The sequence below is a fragment of the Macaca nemestrina genome, chromosome 15 (assembly GCF_043159975.1).
Source record: "Macaca nemestrina isolate mMacNem1 chromosome 15, mMacNem.hap1, whole genome shotgun sequence".
NCBI classification, from domain to species: domain Eukaryota; kingdom Metazoa; phylum Chordata; class Mammalia; order Primates; family Cercopithecidae; genus Macaca; species Macaca nemestrina.
In genome coordinates this window covers 356,387-381,818 of record NC_092139.1, presented here as the reverse complement: position 1 = coordinate 381,818, position 25,432 = coordinate 356,387, and the positions used below count along the sequence as shown (strand labels likewise).

The 25,432-nt window shown below is 50.6% G+C and overlaps 1 protein-coding gene across 11 annotated transcripts in view; it reads left to right on the top strand.

The window, feature by feature from the left end:
* LOC139358406 (disco-interacting protein 2 homolog C-like) overlaps positions 1–25,432 on the top strand; it is a 229,441-nt gene that overhangs the window by 30,349 nt on the left and 173,660 nt on the right. For 3 of the 11 annotated variants that reach the window (XM_071078967.1, XM_071078953.1, XM_071078955.1), the window contains exon 1: positions 22,860–24,180. The exons of 5 other annotated variants lie outside the window; for them this stretch is intronic. The gene's annotated coding sequence lies outside the window, so the exon portion shown is untranslated. Of the gene's footprint in view, positions 1–13,808; positions 13,930–22,859; positions 24,387–25,432 lie in introns of those variants that run through there. 3 more of the 11 variants (XM_071078952.1, XM_071078949.1, XM_071078956.1) reach the window with 2 other exon arrangements.

Here is a 25,432-nt window from a genome sequence, read left to right as displayed (position 1 = left end):
GGAGTTGGGTGGTGCAGGTTGGCGTGGGGTGGAAGGAGGCGTGGAGAGCCTGGGGAAGCCTGGACAGCAGCTCCGGTACCTGTACAGGGGGGCAGGGTGCAGCGGCACGGGACAGTGAGTAGCTCCTGGAAACAGCCGTTGGGGTTTTTATAGATGAGTCTGTCTTCAGCTCTGCATCCCTTTCCTGCTGAGTCCGGGTGGAGGGTGGAGGCGTCGAGCGCTTGTTTCTCCAGGTGAGGGCCCATCGGACACAGCCAGTGTTTCCTGGAGTCCCCTCACCTGGGAACGTGCCCCTGCTCTTTTCAGAACAAAACAAATCTTAGTTAAACTTGACACATCACCTTTCCAGAAGGTGTTTAAGTCTGTATGCCTGTTAAGTCACCTAACTTTAAAGAGTAATGATACAATATGCTTCTTTTTTGGGGAGAAAACCTAGCTGATTTAAAAGATAAAATCAGAGGTTGGGGTCGCAGCATTTTGGAGGAGACTTGGTTTATGTCCTAGTGGGCAGCAGTGTTTCCTCAACTATGGTGTTTGCTCTATTATTACATTACAGAGGTGACACTTCAAGCATAGGGAAATGGAAGGCAAAAGAGCGCCCCCATTCAGAGATAAACGTTATCAACATATTCATGCACTTCCTTCTGCTGTTTTTGCTCTTCACTTTTTGTTTTAAGACCACGTTCGTAGGATGGATATATAATTGTTTATGGTGACTTTAAAAGCACCTTTCTTGCTAAAAAGAGTATTTTTTCAGTCTGGAAAATTTAGACAACATGTTTTGTTTAAAAATTAATTATAATACCACCGTGAAGTCATCAATGTTTTTATACATTTTCTTGGTCTCTTTATGGACTTAATAGATACAATTTAACAAATTGGAAATAACGTAATATTATGCATAAAATGTTTCTTGGCATTAGAGATGGAGCAGAGAGGAGGCACAGGGCTTCCCGCTGGCTGAGGTCCTCCCAGGGTGTGACCAGCAGCCTCCCAAGTTTAGGGTCTGCACGGAGTAAGATTTCTAAATTGCCTTACACCACAACCCCTGCAGCCACGCGTCCCTTTGATAAGGGGGTGTAGTCTGATAGATTTTTCAAGACAAGAGTTTGCTGGATCTGAGGCTGTTTCAGCTGCTTCTGGAGACGGCAGCTCTGGGACGTTTGTGCCAGCTCTCCCTCAAGACCCCACGGATGCCACATCCTCATCTTTTGGAACCCAGTGTTGTAGAGGAGAAATCTGAAGCCAGTTTGATTTTTGCTTCTTGGTAGGAAACTGATGTTTTCAGGCTTTTCCCCTTTATTTCCATAATGAAGATGATGTCCCACCTCATCCAGAGGTGTGTTTGTTACCTTGTCGGGAATGTCCAGCCCTTATGTCCCCCTTCAGGTCCTCAGTCCCTTTCTCAACTTCCTCGCAATCCTCCCCATCTCATCCATCTTCACTGTAATTCTGTTATTTTTTTCATTTTTGTGCTCACTTTCCCATGCGACTTTTGTTCTTGTTTCACAGATGCCCGTGCCAAACTTTATGTCTGGGGCTCGAGGGCCGTGTTTTATTCTGTCTGCCTCTGCATGTACTTTTGAGAAGTGGGGTTGGAGGTTGCCCCCCAGGTGCTGTTTCAGCTGGGCCTGCCCAGACTCTGTGAATTGGGGGCGTCGGGCAAATCCCATGTGGCTCTATGGTGGGCCGTGCCGCTGAACCGTACGTCTGAGGTTTGGGGGCCGTGTTTCATTCTGTCTGCCTCTGCATGTACTTTTGAGAAGTGAGTGTGGGGGTTGCCCCCTGGGTGTTTCAGCTGCACCTGCCCAGACTCCTTGAAGTGGGAACGTCGGGCAGAACCCGTGTGGCACTACAGTGGGCTCTGGTGCTGACAGAGCAAGAAGCCGCACTCCCAGGACGTGCTTGCAGCTGTGGGCAGGACTGGGATTGTGACAGGATCATTTCCTTCTCTAAAATACATCTCAACAGTTATCCAGAGGGTTGGCTGTAGGCTTTCAACAGCTTCACTCTTCTTAGTTACCAGGAGACAATTCACTAAACAGAGTTGCTGTCAGGGTTTAATTAGGAATTTCTGCGAGAGGCTGGTGGTACAGCTCCCTCTGCAAGCCTCCTGCAGCCTACCCGTCCCCACTCTTGGGCCCAGCCACCTGCATTGGTCTGTGGAGACTGCACATTCTCTGTTCTCCTAAGGGGCTCCTGGACTTCGGGACAGCCTTGGTAAGTTGATGTGTAACTCCCAGTCTCTTCTCTCTTTAAGTAAGTACGTTCATGGAATCCTGATCTTCGAAATTGTTTCATCTTTGTAAAACAGCCATAGTTTCCTAAGCCACCTTGTGTCTGAGTGTGAATCACTTGTTATTTTTCACTGCAGAATGAACAGAACTGGAATCATAAGATTTAGAGGGTGATGAAAAGACAGAGGTTAGCATATTCCATTTTCTCACCTTTTCCTTACACTTTTTCCTTAAATGCACCCCTCGTATGTCTGTGAAGTTCTTCCCAATTCTGTAACGTCACTCCATCCGCAAGTGGAACATTTGTGAACAGTAACAAGTATTGATGTATACACCTCTGCAACCCCGCTGGAATTAATGCTTTTTATTTATGAATGGATGGTCATCAGATGGCCAGAGGGATTCCCTGTGAATTGCGGGGGTCCTCATGCCTGCTTGTGAGTGACATGCACATGGCGAGGGCTAGGGAATCTGAGTCTCTGTGATTCGAGTAGTGACATCGTTTACGCAAGGCAGGTGGATGACTCTTTGAGCTTGGCATGCTCCTGGGTGGCACAGCACAGCTGACATGGAGTGGGGCAAGGGCTTGTTCCACGAGTTTCTGTGTTTTTGTTGTTGTTGTTGTTGTTGTTGTTGTTATTTTTTTTGAGATGGAGTCTCTCTCTGTCACTCAGGCTGGAGTGCAGTGGCGCGATCCAGGCTCACTGAAAGCTCCACCTCCCGTGTTCACACCATTCTCCTGCCTCAGCCTCCCGAGTAGCTGGGACTACAGGTGCCCACACCACGCCCTGCTAAATTTTTTGTATTTTTAGTAGAGACGAGGTTTCACAGTGTTAACCAGGATGGTCTCGATCTCCTGACATTGTGATCCACCCGCCTTGGCCTCCTGAAGTGCTGGGATTGCAGGCGTGAGCCACCGTGCCTGGCCTGTTTTTGTTTTTTTGAGACGGAGTCTTGCTCTGTCATCCAGATTGAAGTGCAGTGTCATGATCTAGGCTCACTGCAACCTCCACTCACTGCAACCTCCGCCTTTCAGTTCGAGCAATTCTCTTGCCTCAGCCCCCCTAGTAGCTGGGATTACAGGCATGTGCCACCATGCCTGGCTGATTTTTGTATTTTTAGTAGAGACAGGATTTTGCCATGTTGGTCGGCTGGTCTTAAACTGTTGGCCCCATGTGATCCACCCGCCTTGGCCTCCCAAAGTGCTGAGATTACAGGCATGGGCCACTGCACCCGGCCCTGTGTTTGACTCTTAAATCTTCTTTTTCTTTTTAATATTTCTGTTTCTGGACGGCCACTCAGTGGATATGGAGGAAGAGTTCACAGATGTCCGTATTACATTTCTTACTTAAATTAGCCTCCCTTGAACACTGCTATAGGGTACAGATGCATGAAGGGCTGAAAGGGTGGTTGCGTCCCAGTAAGTGTGAGCGTGGAGCTGGTCTGTGAGACCCCGGTGCCAGTGAAGGCACCCGTGTGAGATGGCCTGGGATGGGGGTGTTCAGAGCCCTGACCGTGGCACACACCCTTCAGCTTTGATGTTTCAGGCCATTGCTCTGGTCATCAGTGAGCAGAAGGTCTAACAGCAGTGATATTTATCACTAGCTGTGTTGGCCAATGTGTTAGGAGGGTGAACCTGTTTGACTTAAGCTGTTTGACGGGTTTGCATTTAAATAGACAACTGGTGACCTGGTGCCTGGACGCTTGCTCTGTGACTTGCCCTACGTGGCTTCTCCCTCTGGTATGCGTTAGATGAGATGGGCGTGTTTAGGGTGGTGTGGCCCTAGACTAGAAATGCAAACCCTGCCTCACCCCAGATCTGCCCCACCCCAGTGTGACTTTTGGAGGTGGAGGCCCAGCATCCTTCACCTGCCCTCCAGGGTGATGCTGAGGATGCTGAGGTTTCAGAGCGCTGCTTTGTTGGCACTCCAGCAAGTCCTGCTTAAAGAGGCCAGGATCTGAAATGGCAGGTTACCAAATTGTATAGCAGAAAAATAGAAACGTTTCCTTAGAATGGGCGTAGGAAGAAAAATGATTTCCTTCACCATATCTGGAAAAGATTTCAAATTAGCAGGCACTATTTGGAATTATTAGTGGTCTCCTCTATTTCTTATCTTTTTTTTGTTTTTTGTTTTTTCTTTATTTTGATACAGGGTCTCACCCTGATGCCCAGGCTGGAGTGCAGTGGTGCAATCTTGGCTCCCTGCAACCTCTGCCTCCTGGACTCAGGTGATCGTATCACCTCAGCCCCCTGAGTATCTGGGACTACAGGCACGATACCATACCTGGCTATTTTTTTTTTTTTTTTTTTTGTAGAGACGAGTCTTGCTATGTTGCCCAGGGTGGTCTCAAATTCAAGCATTTGTCCTGCCTCAGTCTCCCAAAATGCTTCTGTACCCCTGACCCAACAAGGAAGGACAAGAGGCGTGAGCCACACTCCTGGCCTCCTGTCTTTCCTTGTTGGAGCAGGGATGTAGAAGCACTTGCCGCAGCTGACTTGAGTATATCTCGTTTTGCTTTGTTTTCGTCACGGGTAACCTGGCAGTGCTGTGCACCAGTGCTGCTGGCCAGTTGTTTTTTCGATGGACTGGCAGAAAATCAAACTGAGACCCGGGTCCCTTTCTCCCCGGGTACTGACCAGGTGGGAGAGGAAGGACGTTATCTGAGTATCAACTTCATGAGGGCTGGTGGGGAAACGTCAACTTTAAGGTGCCTGGGATCTAAGGCATGGAACCCAGAGTGCAGCGGAACATAGGGGATGTAGCCTTGGGAGCAGAGACGTGCGGGCCAGTGCCCTCGTTCCTGGCAGGTTCTGAGTGCAAGAAAAGGTTAGTGACCCAGCCGAAGTCACGGAGCAACCTGCCAAGACCTGCCTGGATGTGTGGCTGGCATCTGTGCTGGCCCCAAAACTGCCCATTTGGGGATTCCTTGCAGTTTCAGACCCATCTAGGGGTCCGGAGAGGGTCCCAACCATGACCTCAAAGAACCAGGTGTTGCCTTGAGATCCTCCAAGGTGAGGGTAGGAATTTTTTTTTTTTTTCAATTAGCAATAATTTGTTGTGAATGATCTTGGACCTATTTTCCACTTCTTTGTATAGGAAGAGAGACAGAATAAAAAGTCTCAATGTGCCAGATGCCATGTAATGAAGTCGTGGGGTTAACATTGTTGATTATTATGTAACATCACGTTAAGTGGAACATATTCACACGTGTCCACAGCGTGTGCGTGTGCCCAGTCCGATGAGCAGGTTGGGTTGGGGTCGCTGCTGGTTCATGCAGCCCCTCTGGGTGGTGCTTTCTCTGTGACTTGCCCAACACCGTTGCTGCTGCCTCTGTTGGAGTTCAGCCTTGACCGGCCTTGCTGCCACCAGGTTCTCGGGGCCTGTGCACCCTCTTCCCCGCGCGCACCCTCTACCCCGCGTGCACCTTCTTCCTGGGGCACACCCTCGTCTCCGCGAGCACCCTCGTCCTCCGTCCTGCCCACCCGGGGTCTGCTGTGTGTTTCTACTCAGCCCATGCCTGCCTCTTGCTGTGAGCTCAGTTTATTGAGGTGCGGTGAGAAACCAACAGAGGGGAGCAGTGTCCCAGCTTGTCAGGGCAGGAGGGAGCCTTGGGCATCTCTTCCCCAACTCTGGCGACCCACCCTTCGCGATATAGTGCTGGGGAGAGAGGTGAGTTCTAAAGGTAAGACGGCCGTGATTTCCTGAGTCTTAATTACCTAACACTGGGTCATCTGCCATGTCGCCTCATCGAAGGGCACCTCTAGAGACAAAGCAAAGCCTCTGGTGGCCGTGGGCGGGGTGGCCATGCCTGTCTGTGGGTTCTGTAGAACCTACCCAAAGCCCCTCCAGCCGTGGGGATGTTCAGGCACTTGCCGCCTGTAGGAAGTGTGCGTTAGCCACGTGGTAGGTGCGGACGCCTGGAGGGATAGGCACAGGCCCACAGGCGTGGTGAGTGTGGGAGATTTAGCCACGTGGGGACGTGTGGCGGGATAGGCACAGGACCACAGGCGTGGCGGGTGTGAGAGAAAGTGCACAGAGTGCCCAGCAGATGGCGTGTGGTCAGCGGAAGCCGTGAACACAGGCCGGGCTCGGGAGACACATTTGGAAATACACTTTAAGCAACATCAATGGATAATGCTGCGATTTGGTTTCCTCCCGTGGTCCAAAACATGTTCTAGAGATGCCGCTGCTTTGTGTGTACCTGAGACAAGGGTCTAAATGTATTAGGGCCTTGATGTAATCTGTAAGACAGGTACAAAATGCCTATTTCAACGAGGCACTGAACAAGAAAGCGTGCTCTATTCAGTGCAATGAGAATGCTTCATTGTCATAAGCAAAGTAAAATGCCCCCAAGGCGAGCTTGCCATGTGTTTAATGACCCTGGACACGAGCCTCCTAAACCTGCCAGAAAGTGCTTCCAGCGTGGCTTCATGCAGTGGTTTCATGCAGTGGCTTCAGTGGAGAATGTGCATATGTGGCTGATACTGAGAGCTGCGCAGCACCCTCCTGACCTGACGCATGCCCATGTGTGGACCGTGAGCCGGGCAGCACCCTCCCGACCTGACGCATCCCCACGTGTGGGCCATGAGCCGGGCATCCTGACCTGACAGGTCCGCATGTGTGGACCATGAGCCGGGCAGCACCCTCTTGACCTGACGGGTCTCCTTGTGCCCATTGTGGGACCTCCGTCAGTCAAACAAGTGACACATGTCAAACTGAATGCAGGGAAGAGGGTCCAGGATTGCACGCAGGCTGCATGTCTCATCCTTCTGAGGCCTTCTGGGAAGCCAGGAGGGCAGTGGGGTCTTTTGCGTGTTTCCTCCTGGTGGCTATGAATTTGTACCAATGGCTTTTTGCAAAAGGGCCCGGAGGCGGAATCAGACCCTGTCTTAGAAAGGATGACGTCTTCACGGGCACCTCTTTCCGCCACTCTAGTGCTCCTGTGATTTTTCAATATGTGCACCCTGCAGACTTCAGCCTGTTGGTGTCTTGGGGGAATAGATACCAGGATTGTTCCAATGTGTGCAAACCTGAAACAGGAATTTCTCTGCATTAAGTTGGTCACCAAAATGGGAGGTAAGGGGAGAGGGGAAGGAACTTCTTGGCCTCATCAGCCCTTTTCTTGAAACTCACAGTCAAACTTTGTCAAATTCTAGATGATGGTGCTTTAGTCGATGCATTTATGTATGTTATGTCTCGTTTTCTGAGTATGGTGCTTCGAGAATTTAAATATTAAGGTGAAATTGCCATGCACGGTTGAATTGGCACCATAATTTGACTCTCTGTAAAGCCTTTTGGTTTTCTGTTAGAGTGACTTACCATTTTTTGAGTTAACTGAAACAAACTCTGCTGTCAGCACGAAGGAACCACTGTCTAGTTAGGACATCCAATTAAATAGAATTCTCCTAAATAGAGCGTGCTCTTTTCATAAATTTTAAAAATTCATCTATTCATCAAACACATATTGAGTACTTATCACCCTGGTTGCTAGTCACTGTTCATATATATTTTTAAGGAATTACTTCCACCTAGCTCTGAAATAACATTGTATTTAGAATTTAGCCCAGAGGTGATTAAGCATGAACTTTTCTCAGCAGTCTTGTTTTCATTTTTACTTGATAACATGTTCTCAGACTCGGTGCCCAGCTGACGTTACTGTGCATTGCCCCAGGCACACACCTGGCCGGCGCTGTGTCTCTGGGGCTTTAGAGCAGGAAGGAAGGGCTGCCAAGTGTCTGGCCCTTCCATGTTTCCCTGGGGGAAGGATTAGGCCTTGGGCAGGAGTCTTGGCTTGTCTTACTGGATTAGCTGGTGTCATTCAGTCAGCTCTGCCTTGGTGTTAAGCTCTGGACTGACTCTGACCTCTGAATGGCAGAGGAGAGGATGGCGTTTTAGAATCAGTCATGCAGACCGGGGCACCCAGCAGGTCTCGGATAAAAAGTGGTGGCAATTGATCACTTCCCTTTTTGGGAGAACTGTGTGGATTGACTCAGACCTCTTTCTTTTGATTTTATCTTGAGACTTTGCAGAAGCAAAAATGCCTTTAAAAAAAATTAAATGATGGGCTTTTGTAATGTTTGTGTCTCCCCAAGATTCACAAGTTGGAATCCTCACCCGCGAGGAGATAGTGCTAGGAGGGGGAGCTTTGGGCGGTGAGGAGGTCGTGAGGGTCTCATAAATGAGATTTGTGCCCTCAAAAAAGGGACTACAGAGAGCTCCCTCGCTCCTTCCATGGTGTGCGGACCCAGTGAGAAGCGCCGTCTATGAACCAGGAAGCCCTCACCAGGCAAACCTGTCAGGCCTTGACTATGGACTTCCCAGCCTGAGACTGAGACTGAGAGCTGTGAGAAATGAACTTGTGTCATTTGCCAGCCCCTGCCCAGCCTGTGGTGTGTTGTTAGAGCAGCCTGGGTGAACGAAGGCAGGTCGTGAATTTTCTGTCATGCTTTCTGGCTTCAGATACTTGCTAGGGAGATGTCACCATCTTACCCAGGTGGAAGTGTCTGGAATCAGACGTTCCGTTATGATTTGACCTTGTTCTTGCCCCACGCCTGTGCCGTTCACACCTCCAGGTGTCTCGGCTGCCCGCGGCCCCTCCAGACGTTTCTGATTCGGGGTGTGGTGCTGGTCGCGGCCGTGCCGTCAGTGACCAGGAGTAGGAGCTCGCGCCCCTCGTGAAGCAGCAGCCTCACCCGGAAGCTGCCGAGAAGCATTTGACAGAAGGTGATCGCGCCTCGAGACTGAAACTTCCTGTTTACAGGGAATGGAGGTGCATAGTAGGGAATTTAATGATGGCCCTAGAAACAGATGCCTCTGGGGTAGGGGATATTCTGCAGGACAATGCAATGATCTTCTCGAAAAGTGAAGATCACAGATAAAAGGGGTGCGAGGCTGTCCCTGACTAAGACGGGGAAGGAGAGTCACTCAGCACAGTGTGTGCCCCGGATAGAAAAGACGTTTTCGGAACGATTGTGCTACCTGAACATAACCTGGACAACGATGCTCTGAAATCATTCTTGTCTGCCGATGATGGTACTGCGGCTGCAGAGGGGCCTTTATTCCTAGGGAACGTGTGCCTGAGGACTCGGTGAGGCAGCAGGAGCCTCTCACCTTCAAGTGGCTCCAGAGAAGAAACAAATCTGTCTCTCTGTCTGATCTACAGAGAGAGTGAGAAAGCAAATCTAACGAAATGTTAGCAGTTGTTGGAGCTCCACGTGGAGAAAACTTGACCACTCGTTGTACTGTTCTTCCACTTTTTAAATATGTTTGAACATTTTCATAATGAAAATGTGGGAAAGTAAAAATAAATCTGGAAATTAGAACGGAAGTGAGCCCAGCCAAGTGCTCTTGGGTTCAGCCGGGAAGAGCCAACGGTCCGTTGGTGTTCTCTCGACTCGTCGTGGGGATTTCCTCCTCCTGGGTTCACCACCTAGTTTTCCTTGTGATAGTTATTTTATACATAGCTATGAGCATAGGTGATACTGAAAACACACGTTTAGTGTGGTTTGTCATTAAGAATTTGGAGAACTGGCTAAATAAACCACTTGTACAGAGTTGAGATGAGCACTACCTGCCTCAGCGTCTGTGGTAACAGCTTCATTTGGGTGCAGAGCTTGGCAGAGGTTTGAGTGACTCTGTCTCGGTGGTCCTCTGTCAGAGGACAAGGTTAAGCATCACCACCGAGGGCCCTGTTGAGCCTCTCGGCTGGAAGTAACCTCCCCCTGGCTGGTGAGGCAGCCTCTGAGGGCCTTTCCTGACAAAGCCCTTCACTGAGCTGCAGTTTGGCCATCTCTGCCCTCACCTCCCTGACTGCAGGGCCTCGAGGTCTCACCACCTCCAGCCTGAGCACCCAGTGCCCAGGGGCAATTTCCCACCTTCCCTGGGGGCTCAGGATTCTGGCTCCCGGGGCAGTGCCCGCAGCTGGGCCCCTCCTCCTGGGCTGGGGGTAAGGCTGGCCACGGCCTCCTGCTATGTCCCACTGGCCACTTCACCGCAGCTGCAGCCCTCACTGGGTGGCCCCTCCTGCTTCTGTTGGATGAGGAGATGCAGGCCTTCACCGAGGCTTCCTGGCCTCGCCCCTGCTGGCCCCAAGGCTGTGCCGCTTCCCCCTTCCCAGCCCCTGGTCTCTGTACAGTGTCTGTCCAGGATGTCTGTCCATCTGTCCTTGACATTCTGTCCAGAAGCAGCCACTGTCATCTTAGTTTGTGAGGGGCGAGCAGAGCCCAGGTGCGGTCGATGTGGAGATGCTCATGCACTTCAGTGTGCAGGGAAGTGAGTTCCTTCATATCTACAGCCTCTGCACAGCCAGCTGGGAGCTCACCCCATTCACAGGTGGATGTGCCTTGTTTTTTGGCCCAATCACCTGCATTAACTCAGAAGAGTCACAGTTCCCTGCTTTTCTGTCTTTCGTGACCGTCCACCTCCCTCCTCTGCCTGGGGCTGAATGGTGGGGTCTGTCGTGGGTTCGTGGGACCCTCTGTTCTTGTGCGGCCACCAGGAACTGTTATCCGGGCTGATTCCACAGGAGGAGTTTGGGGTGAGCTCCTGAGCGAGAGTTGGGAAGACTAACGTCTGTGTAAACCTTGCTTGTTCATGGTTATTCCTCTCAGTCTTCTTAAATTGTGAAAAATTGGGGACCATTTTGAAATATGGATTTAGGTATGGATTGGTGAGGAGAGAACGTTGATCTAATTGGGTTTACGTTGTGTGTGATAATTTTACACTATCCTTGGGAAAAACTGAAGATGTTGACAGGGTCATGAGAATCGTTTCTTTCTTTCTTTCTTTCTTTCTTTCTTTCTTTCTTTCTTTCTTTCTTTCTTTCTTTCTTTCTTTCTTTTCTTTTCTTTTCTTTTTTTTTTTTTTTTTGAGATGGAGTCTCACTCTTGTTGCCCAGGCTGGAGTGCAATGGTGCAATCTCGGCTCACTGCAAACTCTGCCTCCTGGGTTCAAACAATTCTCCTGCCTCAGTCCCCCAGTAGCTGAGATTATAGGCGCTCACCACCACGTCCAGCTAATTTTTTGTATTTTTGGCAGAGATGGGGTTTTGCTCTTAAGGGCATTGTTCGTTAAGTATTAATTGGTGGCCTGCCGTTGAACTAATGTTAGTGAAGTGCTGACATCATCAGCCATGGCAGAAACTTACTTGGCATCCCTGGAAAAGAGGGCAGGGAAGCATAGTGCCCTGATACCACCTCATTCTCCAGTGCTACTTCCAACTCTGAGCTGATGGTCATTATGAGTTGATCTGCCCTGGACAATTAGTTTAGTGCAGCTGCCTTGGACAGTCAGGTTAAAAGTAACAAACCGCCACAAAACTCAGCTAATAAAATGTGAGGAGAGACATGGGGCACCAGGAAGGGGTGAGGCCTGTCTCCCTGTGTGCCATCTGTGTGGAGCCTCAGTACCTAGGGGACAGCGTTTACACAGAGCCCCAGGTTTTTATTAGCATTTCCCTGAATAAAATGTCACTGGTGAGCTGCGGACTGGGAGGCTTTTTCTGATGATTAGGTTTCGTAATGTGGGATCATCAGTAGGCAAGGTGGGCCTGAGGGCCATAGGATCTGGAGACTGTCCAGGGCTGCTTTCTGGGGATGACAGGCTTGTCCCTTCAGCAGTCAAGACACCAAAGAGAGTCTTTCTGAGAATAAAAGAGAGAAGCTTTTAAGGAAAAAAGCAGTTTCTCTCTCTGTTTGGGAGTTGAGTGCATTTTCCTACATTTACTCGGAGATGTTCCTTGGTTCCCACCATGTGCCATCGCCCCGCTATGGGGTAGGGTCACCCCACCTCGTACCTAACCCAGGAAAACTCCTCTGTAGTTATTTCAGAGGCTGTGTGCATTTCTCTTGCCTCAACGGGTAGAGTGAGTTTTTCTTCCTACTGTTTTTAGTCAGTTTTCTTAATCTAGCCTGTTACTGGGATAAGTTCCAGAGACGAGCAGTTTTAAAAACAATCTTTGTACGTTGAGTAGAGAGCAGTCCACCTGTAACCAGTTTGTTCTTGGAGGTACCGCAGCGGCCTTGGTTACGCGAGGGCCCCGTGGCTCAGGATGGGCCGAGGAAGGAGTGCGTGAGCAGTGGGCACTGGCCGGAGGCAGGGGAGGCGTGGCCACCTGTGGCTCGAACTCCCCCCATCCACTCTACCGCACCGCTGGGACGTGAACATTCTCGCCCTGGACGTTTTGTCTAAATGTTCAGTGCCCAGGCTCTTGGGTACACAGGCGGCCCCGGGTTTTATTTCAAAAGGGTGTCACGAACAGTGAAGTAACCCACGTGCCTAAGCTTTGATTGACATGAAGGAATGTAGAGGCTGCTGAAATCCTGGTCATTTTAGAACAAAGTATTTTATTAACAGTTTTCTAAAAGAAAGAAATCATTAAAAAATTGATCCCTGTTGAGGTAGAAGGATCTCGTCCTCATGCTCCTCAGTTCCTTCCAGAATCAGCTTCCAGTTCAGCTGCAGAACAGGTTCTGGTGGTGGCTGGAGCAGCCCAGACACGTGCCGTCGGGTCTAAGTTCACACTGGTGTCCGTGTGGTCTCCAGTTATGGTGCGGGCCGTGGGGTCTGAGTTCACACCATTGCCCATGTGGTCTCCAGTTACGGTGCTGGCCATGGAGTCTGAGTTCACACTGGTGCCTGCGTGGTCTTCAGTTACAGTGCTGGCCATTTGTGCCTTTCTGGGAAGTTAGAAGGAGGATCATTTCATCACGTCTCTGTCCTCCCACACCTGATCTATGCTGGGCCACCGTGAATTCTTCCTTTTAACTGTTTCTCTCATCACGGGCAACACTGGTGTTCTGTGGTCAATGTTTGCCATTTCTGAAAACGGATTCTGTGTTTCTTTATATAATCACCTGGTCTCTTTTACGAATTTCGCTTTTCTTTAAGAAAATCATCGTGCTTTTATCTCTTCAATGTCAACTCTGTTCCCTGACACAGGCTCTTACCAGCTCGAAAATTAAAAGTAATCTTTGATTATACTTAATACTTTCTAAAGTTTTCAAAAGTTTATCAGCATGTGGGTTACTGAACATTGCCTGTTTATTTAATGGAAAATTAGATTCTAAGTAGAGTATTAGAGTGAAAATGATCTTTTGATTTTATTAAAATATTCAGGTAAAAATATTAAAATGCCTTCGCCAAACTTCATGCCTGTGTAGCGTGAAAACATTAAGCTGCTCTCTGCTCCCGGGAATGCATGAGTAGAGTATGTGTTTGAAAGCGTCATTCCAGTCTTAAGTTTTAGGTATTCTTAAAGGGGTTGGCTGGAGAAGTGACATTTAGCATTGAGTGAACGTTTGACAAAGATTTGTCTCGATATAAAAATAGTTAAAAACAATCTTTAGTGTTTCCTGTCAGGGTTCACCCATTAAAGAATGGTCTTGTAAAAAACTCATCGAGAGTGTCGGCGCCCAGAGGTGCTACCTTGCCCACAGTTGTGTCATCTGCTGTCACCAGGCGACACGCCCAGCGTTTAGCTGCACGTCAGATGTGGCCACGGGGCCACAGGACATCCCTGCGGACGGATGTTCTTATGCAGATTAATGAGGATGGAGACCGCTGCAGAACTGTAAGCCCCCCAGGGGCTGACGGAAGCCTGGGAATACCCGAGACACCAGAGTCGCTGCTGCCCTGGGTGGAAGGAAACCTGCCCTGGAAGATGGGAAATGCAATAAGGAGAAAGTACCAAGGTACATGATGCTGTGAAAACGGAGATGTTTTAATTAAATTAACAATTAAAATCATTTTAATTATGTGAATTATTTGAATTCATGTTAGTTCTTTTTAGGAAATTAATACTTAAAGCAAGTTTGTTTTCTGAATTGTTTGATTTAATTGAGTCAGCACAAGAGTTAGCATTGATATCTGACCCTCTTCCAGGGTTGGGGCAGAGGAGATGGGGGCAGAGGAGACAGGCCTCCCACCCGCTTTCCCCTGGAGCTCAGCCAGAATTTCCCATTGAGGAGCCCTCAGCTCCCTGAGAGCCAGGAGCTCTTGCGGAGAAGCCGCTGTCGGCATGCCACCCGCTTTGATGGCCCTGCTCTGCCATCCCTGCGCTCCAAGGGCCGGACCCTGCCGCTGCCTGTGCCAGACGGGTCTCAGGGAGGTGCCAGCCAGGGGTTATGCATGGCGGGGCCTGGGCATCGCTGTCCAGATTCCGTGGCTGCCGGTTTCATTCTCTCGCTGTTTGTCCCCCTAGCAAGACTCATGAGGTTCCTTGAGGACAAGACCCCCTCCTGCCACCTGGTCTGTTTCATGAACGTTCTCTGCACGAGTACAGCCCCGGGATGCAGCCCTCGGGAATCAGGGTGTCGGCCATAGTAGGGCGGGTCGCTCTGCTGGGCACCATGATGGATATTAACCGCTGTGCTTCACTTTGGGGACGTGTTTAAGTACAAAAGTAATTTTAAAATTTCACCATTATTTCAAGACAGCTAAGAGCCTATTAGCACAGAATCCCTGGTCTGAATGAAATCAAACGGTTCTTATTAATTATTCATGATGCCACGAATATGTAGCCTTATTTTTTATAATTGCCAGTCTGTATAATTAACCTTTCATTTGGTTAAAGTACTTAACACTAAGTAGAGCTGTAATTTCAACTGTTTATAAAGCATATGGAAGAATGTTTAAATGTTTAATTAGAACCACTTTTTTAAGTTTCATAGAGAATTTTTTTTCTTGTCAACAAGGGTCTTTAATTATTTAAACCAAAAGAGAAAAACAGACCAGAAAAGAAAAACAACTAGTAAAGCTCGGAACTGCGAAGGTGGCATCATTCCGTTAGTCTCGGGTTTTGCTTCCTGGGTTTGTGACGTGGTCAGAGTCCTTGTCTTTGATTTCCTAACACAAGTTGTTAAAGTTGGAAGTGAGTGTGAAATTGAGTTAGTCTAGCTTTATTCTTTCACGGATGAGAAGTGAATTATCTTCAGCAAGGTGGGTGCAGGCGTGGTCCCCGGGGGTCACTGTGGTGAACAGGCCGCCCTTGTGGGGAGCCAAGTTCGTCATCACTGGGACAGAGCCCAGGACACTTCCCCAGCTGGCCAGCCTCTTCCTAGAACCTCACACATTGCAAAGGATGGAGTCCAGATCTATACCGTGAAGAAACGAGGGTGGTTACAGAAAGCACCACGATCTCAGCTGAGTGGCTCTGAGCACCCCAACGTTGGGGCACCTCAGCATCCTGTGTGGCTCAGGCTGTGCCCAGCAGGGAGGCCGGCCCGATCGAGCTGCGGTCTCCACCCTGAGAGTGAGGGCTCCTTCCCCCAGCGCGAGTTAAAGCATCATGTGTCCACCTGTGCAGTGGCTGGTCCCAGTGGCCCTGGAGGGCTGAAACCCTGGGTCCCGCCACTGGTCCGGGGCATCCGTTTCCCCTTCCTGCAGTTCCTGTGTCTGTGTGTCCAGGGGCCTCCGATCCCTGTCTTAGGACCATGGCTGAGGGGTCAAGTTCACCCGCTTTGGAGCTGGCCCGGATCTTGGTTCTGTGGATCCTCGCTGTGTGGCTCTGGAGCAGTTCTGTCCTCAGGAGATGGATCCTCACAGCCGCCTCTTGGGGCCATGAGGAGACTTAATAGGACGACCCCCGGGTAGCTGCTCAAAGCCCTGTGCGGGGCCAGCCCTGTGTCTCCACCAGTTCCTTTGCTCTGTGCTCCCCCCCACTGTCACATCGCCAGCCTTTATTTCCTTTACCTTGGACCCAGACAGCGAATGCTCCGCTGGTCTTGGCAGCCCCTTCTCTAGTCTATCCTCAAATCACTTCCTGACGGACAGCCATGACTAGCCATCGGCGTGACCAAAACCCCACAAAATAGAACCCAACTTTCCTATTAAGCTGTACAGAGCTGTCCCAGCCCCACTTCCCACAGGCTGGCCTCATTCACCATGGGATCCGTGGTTCTCACCTGGGGCTGGGGGTGCCCCTGGCATCTGGTGGGGAGTGTCAGGGATGTCCCTCCAGGCCCAGTACAGTCCCCCAGCCAGTGGCCGGCAGACAGCAGCACCCAACCTGATGTCCCTGTGGCTTCTGGTTCCCCGAGGCTGGCTGTGCTTTGCTGCCTCTACATGCTCTCAGACGTGTGCCCTCTCTCCACCTTCACTGGTTAGCAGTGTTCCATCCATTAGAGCTCAAAGCACTGCCTCCCGGCAATGCAGCCCCTTCTCCTGGCCTGCCGTCTGCCTGTGCCCCACGGTCTGTACCGTGTCCTCACGGACCGATCAGAGCGAGGCTCCCAGGGATGGAAAGGTTCCTGCTTGTGTCTGCTTGTGTCTCTGTCCCGCCTTCTCTGGACCCGGCACCGTGGCCTTTGCCGACAGAGGTCTTGGGTTGATTGTCAGCGAAGCAGACAATCTATATGGCTCTAAATGGCTGTGAACATGCTTGATTGGGTTATTTTAAAAATAGTTGTATATGTAAACATTTGAGTGTGACACAGGTGGATTTTTGGGCTAATGGTCTTGTTCTTCAGGGAGTAACCACAGGCCCATGCACAAGGACCATTTCCAGCCGATTTATGGAACGCTGTTCTACCTGGTTAATTTTCAACGTTATCTCAGCCTGAGAGGTAGGTCAGCATGTGACGAAGTTCACTGGTTTGAATCCTAATCTGCTCCTTAGGAGCTGCACCTTCCATGCCTTCGTTTCTTCCTTGGTTAGGTAGGGAAGGGATGAGCTACCTCAGAGTTGTGAGTGAGGCCTGCATCGAGTGACCGCATTAAAGTGACAAGGACTGCACCCGGAGTGTTGATATTTAAAGACCTTTAAACATCGCGATGCTGCATTTTGGTACCCAGGTAAAACAGCAAAGTTCTTTCAGATGCAGACACAGACCCTCGGTGAGGTGGGGGGCTGATGGCAGGAGGTGGACCACCGACCCTGTAACGAGGGCGTGGTCTGCTCGAGGCTGAACGAAGTGCACATCATTGCATGTACCACGGAAGTCCCTCTCGTGAAGTCCTGGAAGGGTCCATGTGGCTGAGCCGTGTGGTCTGTCCATGACGTCCGGCAGAAGCAGAGCTTTCGGGTGCAGCCTTGCTCTTGTGCGCACAGCCCTCAACGGTCTCAAAAGTCTGAGGCTTAAAGCAGGCTTGGGGTTTCCTTACACCTCCTGGACATCTAATTTGCCTGGCAAACATGTTTTTCTTGAGTGTAAAGGTGAAGGAGTGGGTGATTCTGGTGAAAGTGTACTAATTACTGTACTTCTGGGTCAGTGGCGCTCGGTTGAAGACACTATCTGCCCTGGATGGACATCTCTGGGATGGTGAGAACCGGTGGCTGGATGTCGCGGGGTTGCCAAGAAGATGCCAATTTTCTCCTTTTTCCTGAGTAACAACACCCTACTTTGTTTAGGGAAGCAGCACACCCAGCTGAAAATCCAATTCTCTTGTACGGCGGAGCGGCTGGTGACACAGGTCCAGATGCTGGGATGCTGATGGGGGGTCCTGGAGTGGGAGGTGTCAGGAGGCTTTCCTGACCCACAGCAGCCCTGGGCCCTTGTCCGGCCTTCTTGCCCGGGGCATGACACCTGGAGGGAAAGCAGCTTCGGGGGCCCGAGGGCCAGAAGGCAGAGTCCTGGCGTGTGAGGCAGGCCTGGGCCAGGCTCCTCGGAGGATGTCACAGACCTGCTGCCCATGCAGGGACCACCCACCTCTGAGCCCCACGCAGATTTTCCTCCATAGCCGAGTGAAATCCTGGTACAGCGAGTGAGGCAGTCAGAGGCACCTTTTGTGGAAGGAGGACAAAGCTGGAGAGAAAGAGGTTTTCCTAAAGGCACAAGGCGCTGATTCTGCGTTAGGGATAATTCCTAGGAGTGTGGTTGCTGGTGGGTGGAAAACTAGCCAGAGAATAAGTGGGAGTGGCACTTGCTGGTATTTAACTGATTCGTTCACGAATGGTCCGAACAGTTCCAGTGAAAAGAACATTTCGGACCCAGAAGTTTTCATCCTGCCTGACAATGAGCATGACCGTGGGCTGTTCCATCCTTCCTGGGCGACAGTGAGAGGGTCTCAGGCCCTTCCGGCCCTGTGCTGGCATTTCCCCAGGGTGTGTGCCCCATCCTGAATAGGCTGGAATGCCTCTGGGTGCAGCTGAGTCTCTTGAAAAGGGAAGAGACATGTGATGTGCTCTGGCTGAACAGGAAAACGAGGGAGGACAGGGAGAGGGGCCTGGAGGTGAGGAGGATGGTGAGCAACACTGGGGACAGAGGAAGTAGGGTAACACCAGGGACAGGGGGACGGAGGGTAACGCCGGGGACAGGGGATGGAGGGTAACACCACTTCTCCAGGTGCCTTTGGGGGATGCTGCCGCCTCTCGCACCCCAGAGTGAAGTCAACAGGATTCTGTCCCGAGGAGCCCCAGAGCCTGGCAGCTGGGATTGTCGCAGTATGAACCACTGTTCACTAGCTCTGCACCCTGGGACAGGCTCCCTGGTGTTTCCACCCTGGTTTCCCATCTGGACAGTGGGACCCTGAGTGTCCCCGTCCCAGCTGCGCCCAGAGCCCTGGACTCCAGCGTGTCGTCGGCACTCATTAGCGTTTCTTTTGTTGTGGTCCGTGGACGAAGTGGCTCTCTCTTTGTGTGTTCACAGCCCTCCTGCTCACTTTACCTTCTGGGAACACTTTTTACATAGCTTCGTATGTGGGGAGGACTCGAGTGATTAATGGAATGTTTCATCAGGTGCAGTTCTTCTGTTTCCCAGTTTTGACACAACATTTGGTGAAATTTCCAGGGACTCCTGTGGTCAGCCTCACGGTTTCACTCTGTCACTTTCTAATGCAGTATTCTTTGGGAGTCTTTTCAATTAAGCGCCATCATTTAAAAATAAGTTTTATAATATGCAGTTTCAGGTTAATTCTTTACCTTTGTGTCTCAGGCAGTAGCTACCTACCTGTGAGTAGTCACAAAGGTTCACGCAGTTTTCTCTAGCTGTCCCTAGCTCGTAGCTCAGCAGGTCCCTTCAGATGAGTCAGCCAGCTGTGTACCTGCATGTTCAGGATACTTGTCAGGGGCCTTCCTCAGAGCAAGACCGACGCTCACCTCATCCTTGGGACTTTGGAGCCCGCCCTGGAGAGACTCCAGCCACGTCCAAAGGGGCCGTCCGGGTCCCACAGGCTGGTGGGAGTGACTTCTGAGCCACTCCAGACCACACTTTGTGTTCCTACACCCCACAAAGCCACTTAAAGTGCCATGTTCTGGTGCTGTGTGCCTCACCAGTGTGCCATACAAGCCTGCACGGGGATCTGAGCGGGCGCTGCCTTCCTCAGGCTATGCTGGAGTTTTGGGGCAACTGGAGCACTCCTGGCTGTGATTCTCGCCACTGTCTGGGCTTCCCTAGAGGGTCTCACCTGCAGCGTGAGGACCACATCGGCAGCCACTGAGGAGCCGCCAGGTGCAGCGTTGGTCCCACTCAGTCCTTCTCGACTTTGGTGAGAGAGTAGACAGCAAAACTTCAGCTGGGAGCCCCAGGCCTTCTCTGCTTGGGGCCCTGGGACTGACATAGCACAGATCCTGCCATCCACGTGCTGGGGGCCCCGCCGTGCGGCTCCCTCCTCTGGTCGGGGGCTGCACCCTTGGGCTGTGCAGCTCCTGGTTCTCACACTCAGGGGCCCAGGGAGGGTGGTGGATGAAGAGAGAAGGAGAAGGGTGGCAGTTTGAGCCCAATTGTGTTGGCTTCATCTTCCGCCTCTTGTCCCTAAGTACATTGGCAAAGTTTTCCAGGTGAAAACTCAGAAGGGATTTTTAATGACTGGAATCTGTGAATTCCATGGAAGCCAAGTCTGTCCACCTCTTTCACCCACCTCATTTCTCCCCGTTGGGGCTGATTTTGGCAGCGTTCATAGGGGCAGGGACGGAAGGGGTGGGGGCCAGCCGTCGGCCCTGTGTCCCTCCCTTCCTCCCCTCAGCGCCACAGCATTTCGGTGTCATCCCCTTCCGTGCACGCGTCCTCATGAAAACCAAGTGCGGCTGGAGGGAGATGCCTGCGCCCACTCCCGTGACCTTCCCGGCCGGCCTGGCTGCAGCGGCCTCTCGGCAGGCATCTTTCTGGTGCTGCCTCCGTGCCCCTCCCATCACCTGATGCTCGTGTTCCTGAATCTTCACGCGTGTGCTCTGTGCAGCCACCTCACGGGCTCCCTGAGAAGGAAGACAGTGTCTCACACTGGTCAGAATGCTCTTCTCTGTCCACTGAATAGTCCAACACAGAATCATTCCTCTGTGATTATTTATGCTTTGTTATGTAGAACTGGAATAAAGAAAAAGTGAATTTAGACATTACAGCCATCAGGTTGAAGCTTAGTAATTGCATTAGGGAATTAAATGGAAGCATTTGAGCTTCTCGAGTTCTAATTCCACATCTTCGTATCCCCATCACCCCCCATACCCAGTGTCTAACAGAGCTCTTGGTCTAGGAGTTTCTTGATAAATGCTTACTGAATTGAACTGGACTGAGCTTAACATTCCCACCCAGAGTTAGAAGCCAGTCCCTGAATAAATTGCATTTAGAATATGAGTTTGATGTTACTGTGGTAAGGGGTATCCTACACGTCATAATTCCTAGTCAATATCGGGTATTTAGTCAAATAGACTCAAGTATAGAGAAGCATAGGCCCATCTGGCAAAAGGGCAAGGCACGCTGCTTTAGGTCCAGGTCCCCAATATCAACTATGAAAATAAAACGTCAACTCCAATGACAGCCCTGTCCTCAGCTGGTCACTGTTTATGCTAACAATTACAAACAGCTTGAACTTGCTGTCCTGAGAGGCAACACACCCTCCATTCTCTCTGCAGTGTAGCTGCCTTGGTGGATGGAACATGCCCCTCCTCCCTCCCTCTCCCTATCCCTCCCTCCCCCCTCCTCTCTCCCTCCCTCTCCCCTCCTCTCTCCCTCCTTCCCCTCTCCTTCTTCCTATCTTCTCTCACCTTTCTCCCCCCACCTTCTCTCCTGGACAAGGGGCAGAAGAGAGGAGATCTCCGGAATCTTCTGCTTCATCCAAGCAGCTTGGGGGCAGCATCAACAGCTGCAATTTGGCTGCCCCAGCAGGTGCCTCAGGGCAGCCTTTCTAATGGGAATCCTGGAATCATGTCTTTCCTTAATGTGTCCTAAAGGCTGGAGGACATGAAGTGAAACAATGCTCCATGCTCAGTCCTGTGATTTTGTGTAATTATTGGACTTACTTTGAAATTTAACTAAATGATACCCAAGGTAGAGCATGAAAAAAAAGAAAAAACAGGCTATGGTGTTTGAAAAACAAACAAAACCATTTGGTTTGTTGGTTTGTTCTTAGACCTTCACAGGCTCCTAGGTCACACGTTTCAGTTTCTTAGCAAGTGGCATTCTCTGCAGAAGCTGTGTCAGTCTCTGTTTGATGATGTCAGCCACAGCAGAAAGAAGCACTCCGTAGGCCCCGTGCTCAGCACCTTGGCGTGAGCTCCTGCCATCTTCTGTTCATGCTCATCACAGCTCTGTGCAGTGGGCATCCTCCTGATCCCTGTGGGAGGATGGAGGATGGAGGCGGAAGGGTGAGTGATGGCAGGATCACATGAGGGGTCTCTCCCGAGGTAGGGAGGGGAACTGGCCCAGGACCTTAGTGCCCATCGCATCCTTCTTCCTCCTCCTCTGCCTCTCTGTGACTGTTTGACTCAGGCTGCAGGGACAGACATGAGTATGTGCAGAGCCTGTGTGCACCCCTGGGAATGTGTGCTCATATTGGCAGGGAGGGATGTGAGTGTGTACAGAGCGTGTGTGCACACCTTGGCGGTGTATGCCGGCGTTGGCAGGGACAGATGTGAGCGCGTATGGAATGTGTGTGCACACCTTGGGGATGTGTGCTGGCATTGGCAGGGACAGATGTGTACAGAGCGTGTGTGCACACCTCGGGGTGTATGCTGTCGTTGGCATGGACAGACGTGAGCGTGTACAGAGCGTGTGTGCACACCTGGGGGTGTGTGCTGGTGTTGATAGGGACAGATGTGTACAGAGCGTGTGTGCACACCTGGGGGTGTGTGCTTATGATGTTTTGTAACCGGCAAATACGTGGCCTGTTGCATCGGGCGGCCCTGCGCCCATGCTGAGCCCGTCAGTGGCCCTCGGGTTGGGGTCTCCATCTGTCCAGACAGCACTCGAGTGGCTTGAGGTTTCAGATTCTTCCTCTACGGATACTTGGGCTTCCTCAGGACCAAACATCAGAACCAGCCAACTGCAAACTACAAGAACGTTCAAATGCATCTTCAGTAGGAAAAACAAAAGCAATTGGAAAAATTTTCCAACGTGACCCCGTGGTTAAGCCGTTAGATACTCCAGCCAACAGATTGAGTCACTTTAAAATTCACACCAATTAAAATGGTTGTAAGAGTTGCAGAGCTTTACCGCTAAACCTTGAAATAATTGAAGCATTCTGCTCCACTTGCTTACAAACTAGAGTTGGGGATACCTTTCAGTCCAAAGTAGCAACCTTCTAAATCCAGCTTAGATGCGAGGCTCCCACTGACACAGGAAGAGACAGTGGCCCTTGATTATTCTCCTGTGTTCAGATACTGTGTCATTTCTTTTTGTTTTTTTCTTTCTTTTTTTTTTTTTTTTTTTTTTTGTATCCTGATCATCACTTCTGCTTTTCCAATTCAAACTAAAGGGAGTTTAGCTCTGTTTTGGAGAAGCTGTGGTTAGTAGTTTCTTTTCATGGTTTGCTTAATCTCTTAAGTCTGGTGCTTACATTACCCAAATAGACTTTTCTTTAGTACGACAGTGCCATAACCCAGGGCTTCTCCCTCCATATCTGCTCCCCAGGAGGCTCCCTAGGAATGGGCGCTGGAGATCCAGCCCCCCTCCATGTGCCATTTTCTTTGAGTCCAAGGTAGCTTTGGCTCAGAGAAGAAAAGAGGCCTCCGGGTTAGGTGCCTCTGACTGCTTGCTTGTGAAATGTTTAATGATAAGGCGACTTCCAAACTAATTTACACATTGATAGTTGTAGCTTGAAGTATCACCGCAGTCATAAGAACAAGAAACACTCCCATAAAGTAGATAAGCAGAAAAAAGCCATAGAAGTTTAATAAAGCGCAAATAAAATGGTGTTGTAAGAATGTCCAGTGGGAAATGCTCTCAGTCCAGCCAGATCCAGCTGTGGCGTCAGTCCAGCTGTGGTGTCCTCCTGTAAAAACATTCAGCCACATGTGGCCCTGATCGCAATCACTACTCTGAATTGTGATCCAGAATGTTCTTGGGGGCCGATGCTGGGACTGTTCCAGCAGCTCAATCTGATTGGGCGTCACGGTGGTGATGTGCTTAGCGCGGCCAGCTGGGCTGAGTGGTGGCCACCCGTGCACTCGCCACGTGCAGCCGTTATTCTGGTGATGGGGTTGCATGCGCCCCGGCTTGTCCACCTGGGCTATTAAAGTACTGGGAACCCAACCGCGGGCGGTGCCTCCCGATATGGGAGCTGTCTTTTTTATCCAGGGCCCTCTGGCGCTGCAGAACCCTGCTGCCAGTCTGAGCTCACAAGGAGGTACCGGAGGGCTCTGCTGGGGCATGGAGGTCCCTGAGCAGGTGGTCGCTTATTGCTTGTGGAGTGGTCCATGGCCTGTGAGTTTATTCTCGGGGTTTGTGTGGGCGAGGTTAACCAGTTCACAGCTGGGCACTTACCCCTTACACAGGTGACACTAGTTAAAGTGGAATCTATATTAGCTCACACGGGAGTGTGTGAGGAGCTGGGAGGGTGGGGAGGCTTGGCCTTAGCACTAGGTTCCCGGGCTCCTGACGTTTCTGCGTCTTCCAGTTGAGGGGCCGTCAGAGCCGCTGTGGGTCCTGAAGACAGTGGGTGCCATATGGACCAGGGGATGCAGAAGCCTCTAGAGGCTGCGGGAGGCAAGGAGACGGTCGCTTCCCCAGAGCCAGCCCTGCCACCACTTCGACGTTAGATGGTGGGACCTGTTTTGAACTCCAGCTTCCAGAAATGTGAGAAAATAAGTCAGAGTTTAGGGCGCTAAATTTGGGGTGATTTAGTGGAGAAATAGAAAACTAGCCCACAAATGTGCACGCATTGAAATGTGCTCTGTCCAGGTGTTCACAGTGGTGTGAGGGAGATGGCATCAGGGTTCTGGGAACTGTGCAGTTTTACTGAAGGAAGGGGGCTCGCCACGCCTTTCCTCATATAACTGAAGGTATGTATGCCTGCCACACTGCCCAGGAGACAGGGACTAGAATTCTGACTTTATTTCTTATGGGAACCAAGCCACAGTCAGAACACGGTGAGGGCCGAGACGAGCTTCCTACAGCGTGAACTGGGAAGAGGAATCGCAAGTAGTTTGTGTTTTTCTACACAGACCTGTCCTTTTCAGGTTTTGTTAAGTTTTGGAAAAAGGGAGAAGCCAGGCACACCTCGGCGAGGGACAGTGTTTCTGGAGGTGGTGCGGCTTCAGCCTGAAAATGGCCGTGTGGTTGGGAGGCTCAGAAACTGCCCTCCAAGGGCACTCATCTATTCCTTATTGCAGTAATACCTCGTTTACAGAAATCCACAGAAATGACAGTGCGGGAGGCTTCTGGTCTGGATGGGTTTGTGTGGACCGAGGTCACGGGGTGTTGTCCCAAGTGCTAATCCTGACCTGGCAGAGGCTCTGTTCCCAAATAATTATTCCACAGTTTCAGAGCCTATATCTGAGTGATAGTCTTTTAACTTTGTTGCATAAAAGGAAACAAAGTATGTCTTGAGGGTCTAAAAATCCATGTGGTAATCATGGCTGTAAACTCATACATGGGGCTTTGGGATGGAGTGAAAACCACCGTCACCTGGCGTGGACGCTGCGTGGTATTTTTAGCATGGTGGCCTGCTCTTGCCTTGAACTCTATCTGCAGTGTGAGCAACAGCTGTGCATTTGAGAAATGTGGACAGGTCAGGCTTGCTCCTCCAGGGGCCTGCAGGCATCCGGGTGAGGGGCCTGGGATGAGGCCACATCAGTGGGAAGGAGCTTGGTTGTGTCAGCAGATATGTCTGCCTCTACAGGCCCGCAAGCCAGCCAGAACCCAGTTTTCCTTTGGTCATCTAATGCCAGAAGAAACCTGTTTCTTAGAGATTCTCATAATTTATATTAATGAACCATTTGACCGTACATAAAATGTTATAAATGCATGAGGCTTTACAACTTGGCAGATGTGTAACTCACATGTCATTGTACCAAACTGTTGAAGATATTTGTTTCACTTGAAGGTT